Source organism: Pinus tabuliformis, chromosome X (genome assembly GCF_031772625.1).
Source record: "Pinus tabuliformis cultivar Carrire ecotype Pingquan chromosome X, CPIR1, whole genome shotgun sequence".
Lineage (NCBI taxonomy): Eukaryota > Viridiplantae > Streptophyta > Pinopsida > Pinales > Pinaceae > Pinus > Pinus tabuliformis.
The window spans coordinates 956,921,677-956,932,970 of NC_142308.1; positions in this window are offsets into that span (position 1 = coordinate 956,921,677).

The window sequence follows — 11,294 nt, forward strand, 5'->3', positions numbered from 1 at the left end:
TGGAGTGGGGTTTCCCATGGCGTGGGTCGGAAAATCGCTGGGCGGGTTCGATCCTTTTCGTCCCCAGTTTTGGAGGTCAATGACTGTTGGGCCGATATATAATATATATGTTCGTTGGACCATTGGGTGCGGGCCTGCCATTGGCGGCCCGCCCCATATATGTTTTGTTTATAATACATATGCGATGAGTGGGATGGCAGCGCTGGTGGCCCGCCACCTCCTTTTTTTAATATTTTTAAAACAAATTAGTTAAAAAACTTTGACCGAATTTTTGGGTTTACCAGTAAAATTAAAGAGGCGAAAAATTCACCCATTTTGACCACCAAATTCAGTGTGCCGACCCTTTGCCAAATTGTTGCCTCGTGAGTGATTCCCACTTGGCCTAGTTTGACTAGAACTTTGATTCTGAATATCTTGAGCATACGAAATCATATTTGAGTGTCGTCTGCACCATTGGAATCAGAATGACAAGCACTACAATCTAGTCCTAGTTTCACTTCAATATGATGACTTTTATTTTTGAGCATTTTCAAGGCCACTTCTATTTCTGGAGCCACCTAGATCAGCACTAGACCAAGACTAACAATTGTAAGTCTTAGTGAAGGCCATGAGGAGAGGTAGACACATCATTCGTGTCTTCACTTGGGAAGAAATAATGGAGGATTGGATAAGAATATGAAATCCGATAATCTTTGAGGATGTGGTAGGGCATCCAAGGTAATAGTCATAGAGGACCGATATTCTTTGAGGACTATGAGTCCACGATAAGAATAGTCTTGGTGGAACATACTCTGAGAGAACTAGGGTGGGGTATGTTCGGAGAGAGACAATGATGAGGGCGCCTATAAAGAATTGGTCTTGCCAACATGGTGCTTTGATCTTATGGAGAGATAGAGTTGTTAGTCAAGGCCTTACTATGTGACCCTGGATGATATGATGCGATACAGATGGGTTACCAATCGACTCTTCTTATAATAATTCTTTAGATTGAGAATGTCCAAGTACCTTGTATGCATTATGAATACCTACCTAGTTAAGAGGCAGTGTTGAAATATGTTACTATGTTCGGTCTTTATAATGGCATATGTAATGTCATTTCATGTATTTAATGAAAAGAGAAAGATAAATTTATTATTTCTATTCTTGAGGCATGGGTTTCATGCTCAGGGGAAAATTATTTTTAGGTCAAACACTCATTGAGTGCTTCTATGTTTGTCATAAAGTCAATTGAGTCATTGTCATGTATTGAAGACACATTTGGGCATGTTACATATTGTAAAGAAACAATTATTGAGTCAAAAGACTCTCCAAGGCCTCGTCATGGCACAAAGATCAAGTCGGCCTACATGAAGTGATAAGTCAACCTCAAGATAGAAATTTGTACCCTTCACAAGCCTATAAATAAGAAGGGATTCAACCTCATTTGCACACTCACTCAAGCAAGTTCGACCTTCTCAAGATAGAAGTTGGAAAACGATGAAGAAGAAGAAGAAGATCAATATCGAAGTTTTTGGGCCTCTTTCTCTCTCTTTCATTATGGTTTCTACAGTTTTTGGGCTAGATGAAATTATGAAGCTACAAGGTCGAAGCTGTGAAGCTGTGAAGCTTCAAGGTTGAATTTGTGACGCTGCCTCTATATTGAAGTTGTGAAGATATTAGGTCGAAGTTGTTGAAGCTGCATCAAGGTCGAAGCTGTGAAGCTACTAGGTCGAAGTTGTTGAAACTGCTAGGTCGAAGTTGCATAAATTGTTGTTGGGGTCGAAGTTGTTGGAAGGTTGAAGTTTGTTGCTGGAAGTTGTGTAAGGAAAGCTCATCAAGAAGGAAGGATGAATTGTTATTGGAGGGTCTTGGTCAAGGGTCATAGGTCTTGGAATTTTTCAATTGAAGTTTTATAAGAAGAGAAGGATTATGGTGGGTTTTCCACTCAGTTGGAGAGGTTTTGGCCCTGGCTGATCACCTATATCTTGTGTCCTATTTTCTCATTGTTCTTTATGATTTGGTAGTTTTTTGGTGATAAAGAACACTAATAATGATAACAAGAGAAGAATTTAATCAAGTAAAGTAAAAATACATCACAAGAAATTGTCAAAGTAAGAGAAATCACCTACATTTATTTCCCCCTAGATTTCTCAACACTTGAAAGCTACACCAAAGCCCTATTGACTACTTATGTTTTCCCATATGTCTATGGATGGAATTTTGTAGGCCTTTTCAACTTCGTGTCTCTGACAATGTAGTAAAAAATGCATTGAGAAATCTTGTGTCCTTATTTGAAATGATGGTCTTTTGTATCCCAAAGTGCCCCCAGACCTATCTAAAGAACAAGTGAGCATCATTGCTTGCCTAATGATGTTCTTTGTACTGGGCATTAGAACACACATATTGTTGAACCTATGAACTACCATGAATAGTTAGTCATGTCCCTTCGTGGTTGTTGTTAAACCTCCCATAAAGTACATGGAAATTATTTCCCAAGCACAGATCACTACAAGAGGGGGATGGTATAGACCCTAATTCCTATAACCATGTTTTTTGGTACAACAAGTCATGCATCCTCTTATGAACCTAGCTACCATTTCTTGCATCTTAGGCCAATGCATATACCTTTGCAAGTTGGCCACTATATCCCCTATACCAAAGAGCCCTACAACCTTAGAGGTGTGAGCCTCTGTAATCAGTTGCAATCACTCACCCTAAGGAACACATAACTTATCTAGACTACAGAGTAACCCATTATGGAGATGGTATTCAACTGTGTTGTCATTTTATTGCACATTACTTTTTCTCTACAACTACCAAAACACCTCCTTGAAGTCCTCATCCTCTATATGTTTGTATGCATCAAGGGTGAATGGTTCCATGTGCATCAAGGTTCCTAAAGTTGTGATATTTTATCTAAGTGGCCTTGAAAGCATGTTAGAAAAATTATTTTTGTTACTCTCCTTGTACTTGATGACTAAATAAAACTATTGTATACACCCCATCCACTTATAATTCCTATTCTATTGTAGTTAATCCGGGCCTATAGGTATTGTAGGGATGGTGATATTTTTGGATTACTATCTCCTTTCCCATTAGATAGTGTTTCCACTTATTCACATCTTGCACCAAAGCAGAGAGATCCTTGTCATAGACAGGGTAGTGAAGAAATGTCCCATGTAATATTTCAAAATGGTAGCATACATGCCTTCCTCCCTACATCAAGACCGCTCCTATAACATATTCCCTCACATTTGTCTCCACTTTGAAAGATTGCTCCAAGTTTAGTACTGTTAGAACTAATGCTTGACTAAATTTCTTCTTTAACTCCTAGAAGGCCTTTTGTTGACCCCTTCTCCACTAAAAAATCTTACCACTTGTTGTCATGGAGTGGAGTGGTGTTGCTATTATTGAAAATTAAACAATGAATTTATTTAGGTATTGTGTTGCCCCAACAAAACTCTTCGCGTCAAGAAAACTAGTAGGCATCAACCATTTCATGGTGGTATTGATCTTGGAAAGATTTATCTATAGCTCTCCTCCATCTATCACATATCCTAGATACACCAAAGACTGTTGTGCAAACTCACACTTCTTGAGATTTACCAACAAATTGTGCTTCTTCAATGTCTCTAGCACCTACATCAAATGTGACATGTGCCCCTCCTAGGTATCATTCTATACCAATATATTATCCAAATAAACAATAACAAATGAATCTATTAAAGGGCATAATATATCATTCATTAACCTCATGAACGTAGATGGCGCATTACATAGGTCAAACAACATAACTAACCACTCATACAAACCTTTCCTAGTTTTGAAGGCGGTCTTCCAAGTATCTTCTTAACTTCAACTTGGTGATATCTTGAATTTAAGTCCAACTTTGTGAATTATTTCGCTTGCTACAATTGATCTAGAAGATCATTTATCCTGGGCAATGAGTACCTATTCTTGAGTGTATTTTTGTTTAATTCCCCGTAATAAATTCACATATACCAAGTTCCATATTTTTTGGCGCAATGATGATAGGTGACACACATGGTGAGGTACTTAGTCAAAATTCACCCTATTTGAGTACCTACTGCAATTACTTCTTTAACTTGTTTGTCTCTATAATGGACTACATGTACAACTCAATGTTTGGAAACATAAAGTTTAGCAACAACTCGATCTCGTGCTCCACTTTTCTCTTAGGTGGTGGCCCTTTAGGCTCCTAGAACAAACCCATGTATACCTATAGCAACACTTTTAGTTGTTGTTTATGTCTCTTAGTGCATTGATTGAGGGATGAATTAGCTCTCATGGACTTTTCTATAGACTGTTTTTCTCTTAAAAACAACAAAACATAATTCTAGCTAGAAATGGTAATCTTTTTGGCTTGGTTTCCACAATGAGATCTTTGACTTACCCATGTGCACGTTGTTGATGAATGATTTTCCATCCTTGATGAAGAAATATTGGTTACTTCTCTCAATGAAGATCATATCCTGCGTGTACTTATAAGGACTCTCAAACACAACTCTAGATACATCAAATGTGACTACATCCAACTCTACTTCATCAATAAAATAAACCCTAATAGAAAATTTGATCGTACATTGTTTGTTTACTTTTATCTCAACCTCCTTGTTGACACAACCCAATTTATATGAGTTAGGATGGTCATGAGTATTCAATCCCATTCTCTTGACTAGATATATTGATATGAGATTCACTAGTGATCTTAAATCATATATAGCATCATTTTTTGTCTTCTTGACCTATATCTTTGTATGGAATATTTTTTTCATTTCATTTTCTTCATATTGCTAAAGTCTACTCAAATTTGACCCCTCCTACTATGATGTTTAGACAATCTAATCATCGACATCCAAATTATTGTCCACTTAATTACTCGAATCCATGGTCATGGGATTTTTCTTCATAGCATATTTCTTTCAATTCTTTAGGTTGAGATCTAGATGGAACTTACAACATATCTCCTCTACATTAATATCAATATTACAGTGGTTGTATCGGTTTATAAGATCTTTCCATCTATGTGTTGTAGCTATTTTCCTTTCCCCTTTTCCCCTTTTCCACTTCTTCTTCCCCTCCTTGTAAGATTCTTGGTGCTCCTTCTACTTTGAACCACTTGATTTCCCTTTCCTTAGACCTATGTTCTCTAGGTATGATCATGGTGCCATGCCTATACACAAGCCTCATCCGCCATTCTAGGTTTGAATAGCATCACTTGCTTCCATAGAGGGCTATGTGGACCCCCAAGATACTTGAGGACTACATCTTGGAACTTTGGGGAGATAACCAACATTATTTGCATCTTCCTAAATTAGATGGTGTATTTTTGTACATTATGCCACTATATTTTCCTAAAGTAATGTCACTAGATCCACTGGTCCTCTCCATACCTAATAAGGCAAAATTATGATTTTATGAGAGTTTTGAAATCCTCCCCCTTAGTCACTGGAGGATCTCCCTCAAGTATTAGGGTGTCCATGTGGATTTCTTACGAGGTAAAAGTATGCCCCTCTAACTTCATACCTTAAAATCAAATATTCTACTCTTCCTCTATGTGTCGAAAACTAAAATAAACCTTTATTGTTGCAACCAAAGATTTAAATTCAAAGTGTTAATATCACATTGATATGGCTTAATGGAAACCTTTGCTTCCCTCTTGAATAGGGAATGTGAATTATTTATTACACTCAAATCGGGTTGTTACTTTTGTACTTCTTTCTAAGGCTCCCTATGTAGTTCTTTGCAATCCCTCAGTTTCCCCTTTTATCTAACTTCTTAGTTGGAACCTCACTGTTCTCCAATTCCCAACTTGTTCACCAAAGCTACCATAAGGAGACTCATGTTATGGTTGATATTTGTGACTTTTTCTTTGAGGCTCGAGAACCTCTCCTCTGCCTCATTTGAAGGGTTATTAATAGATTCGTCGACCATGGTTTGGGTTTTATGACTTTCTGCTCAAATCAACCTCGGTTCCCTACAAATTTCCATAAATTACGCAAAGACAACCTAGATATGATACCAATATGATCCATAAATTGCTATGGATATTCCACTAGAAGGTTCGTCACAATAGATCTACTAAAATATATTGGAAAATTGGAAATCTACACCATGAGGGCTAATTTTTCCTTAGATTTTTAGATTGGTTAGTTATTGTGTTATGCTTATGCATGCAATAGATAAGAAATGGAAAATAGAGAACAACAAAATAAAATTCAAAAAACAAATTCTACATAAGATATGATCTAGGAAACACTTACAAGAGAAAACCTAGCTGAACGATGAAGTTGTTATGCTTTCTCTGAATGGAAATGGATGCAAACACAAAGGAGTGAGACTTGTCGTATGTGGGCTTATATAGTACACAAAATATATATGTTTTCTCTCTCTGTCCACTCTCAACTACTCTTCTCATATATGGAACAAAATTCCTTTGGATCGAATGGAACCTCTTTTCCTCCTAGTGGCTTAATTATAACACAACTTGATAGCCTACTAGTGATTAAGTTTGACTACTTCAACTCTTAACTAGAGTTACAATATTAAATCTTCTAGAGTCTCCTTCATCATGATCACATCACTATATCTTTTTCCATGAAAAAAAGGGGTTGACATGGCATTCTCTTGAATCATGGTTGTCAAAACAAGAAGGTCAACTTCCAGGTGGCATAACTTGTGTATATGAACTCTGTTTGAGGCCTTTCTTACACCATTCAAGAAAGTTATTTGAGTGGCAGCAATAAAACGTAGGGGGTATTGTTTAAGCAAAAATGTCTCAAACCACTTTCAGAAGGTTTTAGACCCCAATTTTCCAAACTAGGACCCGCCAATAAAAATGGCCCTGTGAGATGATCCCTCCAATTTTGCCATTTTTGGAAGCAACAAGATGGGTGAAAAATAATATAATCATCCAATCTGGATCATAAAGTGAAAATGATATATATATATATATATATATATATATATATATATATATATATGAAAAAATAACATTTTAGGGGTCCTTTTTTAGTATATTTCCTTTTCTCATATACACAAGAATTTTAATCACAAAGTAGACTAGTTATTTAGGGAAGATCTTAGGCTAGAGGAAGGGGTACTAACTTTGAAAGAATAGAGTGATTCAATCCTCTCGGTAGTGGAAGTTATAATATTATTTTTTCTTAATTTCTTCTTGTGTTGGTTCATATATATTGAGAGCCATGTGTTTTTCCAAAGGAAAAAACAATAATTTTATTCAACTTTAAAAAGGGAACAAAATTACATTTTTTAGATGCTAATTGCATTCAATAAGAGAAGCCTCCTAACTTATGTGCATAAGGAAAAACTGAAAAAAAAAAATAGCGAAAAATTGCAAATTTAAGTGTGGTAGTAATCACTTAAATTCTCTTTCTTGCCTTTATATTTTTGGACCTTTTTCCATCCCCCTGAATTAGGGTCAACTGGAACAACTGCCAAATCGCTTATGATTATCTTTAGTGGGAGTTCTTTGTCTAAATCTGAAATTTTAGAAACATGAACTCTCTTTGTTCCCGCCATCCCATTCTCCTCATGTGCCACATTTTCTGATTTTCTGGTTCATGGATCTCTTCTAATTCTATACCATTCTACTTGTAGGTTGCATTGTCATTCTGGACCAGAGCATCCCCTTCTTCTTGGTTTGGAGGGTTCTCCATGATTTCTTCATCTTCTTCCTCCATGAGGTAGGCATCATAAGGTTACCATCATTTTTTTATGAGCCTACCCATTTTTCATTTTTGGTTCTCTTTTGCCTATGGGCATGTGTTATGCAAATGTCATGTTTGGTAAGGTTGTAGACAATTTTATTTTTATTCTAAAAAAACAATTATAAAAAGAAAAAGAAATATACAAAAGAAAAAAAAATCGAGAAAAGAAGAAGAAGAAGAAATATAGAGGATGGGACTCTTTACATTTATGTCTTGAACAAGTTTGATATTTTACTCTAAGAATATGCTTCAAGCCCAAAGTTTCGGTTATATTAAAAAAAAAACACAAATATTTTCAAAAGTGGGCCAACCTAAGCGGATGCCAAGCATAGGAAAGTGTTTAAAAGAACATAATTTTCAGAGTGCATTGTCGTAGCATAGATCTAGTTTGTCCTCATATCAAGTCTGACATCATAACATGCCCAAAGTTTACATTGTAGGGTGCCCTTGATGGTGATTTTTAAAAGTCAACCGTCAAGGTGATCGACGACTGTGATCAACCCTGACAACACACACAAGTGAAACCATTCACTGCCCAAGGTGCCCCTGAGGATGGAAAGCGGTTTCCTTCGGTTCAACAAAGTGAGAGTAGGCGAGCGAGCATCCTCCTTGTCATTTCCACGTCACCCTTCTTCACTCCACGTCACCCTCAACACTTTCATGTCACCCGAAATGTTGGTCGCCACGTCATCCCTCTGTACTCTTTTCTCTTCATTACCATAATTCCATTTTTCTCGCTCTCTTATCTATAAAAACCCGAGTTTTCTCATTTCACCTATTTTCATTCATCATTTTCACTTCGATCGCTATTCTTTTCAATGACTTTGATTCCCTCACCAAATTGTTATCGAATTACTAGATATTTAAAGCCTTTAACAACTATGTGTTTTCAAACGAAAATTTGAAAATGACCAAGAAAGCCACTTTATCAGGTTCGTTGACCCATACACCCCTAATGGACATGGAACATGAAATTTTTGACCCCATTTGTCCATTAAATTTAATGGAAATCTGTCAAAACATCCTAGCGAGTTAGGTTGAGTAAATTTTTTTCTTGAGAGTGGTTAAATCTGGCTTATTTGTTGTAATTATTCCTCAAACTTATTCTTTCCCCGAGTTCATTATTTGGTTAACCTCATCCTTATATCCAACGATATTTTATGTAATGAATTTGCTTGGTGAAAACATTATGCAAGTGCCTTCCTTATTAATTCGAAAAGCCCTAGATTTTCCCCAATCTAATAATTACACTAGATTCTCTGATGAAACCCTTCTATATTTATATCAGAGTCTGTCAACAAAGGATACGAATAAATTGTATAGTTTTATTTTACCTCCAAATGCAGTTCTTCCACCAGAGTCAACAAAGTTTCCTATAGCTGGTTTTTTTGAAAATGTCCAATCAATTTTATCTCTAATTATGGGAAGTTTGGGAAGAGATAAGACCTCATTGATTGATTGTCAAGCCTTAGGGATTTTTCATTTGGTAATGTAGCCTAAAGTTGTGTTGGACATTCCAATTTTTTTAGAACATTCCATTAACTCACAGCTCCTCAATTTTAGTATTTTTGGGTGTTTTAGGTTTCCTTCCTTTATGGTAGACCTCTTCCTGTATGTTCATCTTGACCAATTCATGGATTTGGATTTAAACATTATGTACATAAAAAGTATAAGAAAACAATGATGAATTGGACTGATATAGTCAGGTGCAAACAAAAAAATGAAGGCTTCTCTTATTATATTGCCTCTTTCATGTCAATTGTATATAGAATTATCAATAATACTGCTCCTCCAAGAATTCTACCAAAGGCTCAATCCTTATTACAATTGAGCAAATATTTAAAAGTTGGAGATTGGTTCTTGTTTGAAGAATATGTAGAAATAAGGTTATATGGAGCAGAGGTCTTAACCTACACGATTCCTTCTTTTTTCCATGAATTTTTGAATTAGAGTTTATTAGGCAAAGTTTGAGTGTCGATCAAGTACAATTTGTCCCAACTAGGAAAGGGTTTCTATTCAAATTATCCAGGATTGTTGGCCCTTTTATTGTAAATAACAGACATGCAATAAAAGAGACTGAGAAAATGCTACAAGCAATGAATTTTCAACAAGGGGAGAAGTGGCACTATGATCCACACTAGGTCATTTCAAAGAGGAGGTTGGAAATATCATGTGCTCCTTATATCCATGAATCAAATCCAAAGATTGAAAAATTAGCAAATTATGGCCTGGTGGAGACACAAGAAAGCATGGAGGTAGAAACCCCTCTTCCTACTGAAAAGGGACTCAAAAGGACTGTTGTTGATATTATATATCTTGATGGAGAAAGTTCTCAAGGCAGTAAGAAAGAAAAAACAAAAGAGGGTGAAATAGAGTTTGGACAATTCGTAGAAAGACCTTCAAGTGAGGTTGGTTTTCAACTGTAGCTGGGAGGGATAAAGTGTGCTCCCTCATCTCTGATTCCCAATGAAGAAGAGAAGACTTACTTGAATGTTTTGAAAGATACTTATCAACATATTGAAGAGAGGAACATGAATATAAAGACTAATTCCATGACCCAGTTGGAAGCCCAATCCGTTTTTGGTTATCAAACCAGACTTGTCTCAGCAATGGATTTGGAGAGAAACCAATTGAGATTTTCTTTCATCCACACTATATCCCAGTCAATTTCTTCTGGAATAGATTTTAGAACAATCAATTTATCTGTAAAAACTAAAGATAACATATTTCCATACAAAATAAACCTACACAGGCAAACAAGGGAGTTAATATACAATGATCTCAACAAAACATCTTTGGCAGTAAATAAGGAAGAAGCTTTGCTGGAGAAAGTGATAGATCAATTGAAGCTGGAAAGGGTCAATTCCCAAGATCTTCATACTCAAAATGAAGAGTTTAATAAGTTGATAATAAATCTTGGGGTAAATCCATAGGATAAAGCAGTTGTTCAAGCCTTGATCCAGAGTGCAAAATCTGAGATTCAATCTTTGAGGAGGAAACTGAAGCATCCTACAATAGAACATGTGCAAGCTCTAGAGTTAGCCCAAGTTGAAAAAGAAAAATAAATCTTAACTCATGAGCTACTGGAGATAAATAAATAAGTAACAATTCTTAAGGATCTTAATGTAGATTTGTAGCAAAGGATAGATGAACATGTTTGCTCAATTATAGTGTAGTCGGATTCAGAAGACCCAACTGAAAAGCTTGCTAGAGTCATGACAAAGTTGAAGATCTCAGAAGATTAATTGAGAAAACTATAGAAGAATATGGATGAAGTAAAAGAGTAATTGAAGCTTAAGGAGAGACAACTAAATATGGCCAAAGAGAATAAAAATCAACATCACAATAAGTTCTAGTTAGCATGTGATGAAATAAAGGAATTGAAAGAAATGTTAAAGAGAAATATGTCTCTAATTTGAAGGGTTATGAGGGCAAAGACCATCCATTTGAAGGGTTATGAATGTAGAGGCCATCCATTTCTTTGTCCCCATTGAACTATATGGCAGGTTTTTTTTCAAATTGATTTATTTTATTTGCAAAAACAAAATTAAATAAAAGAGAAAA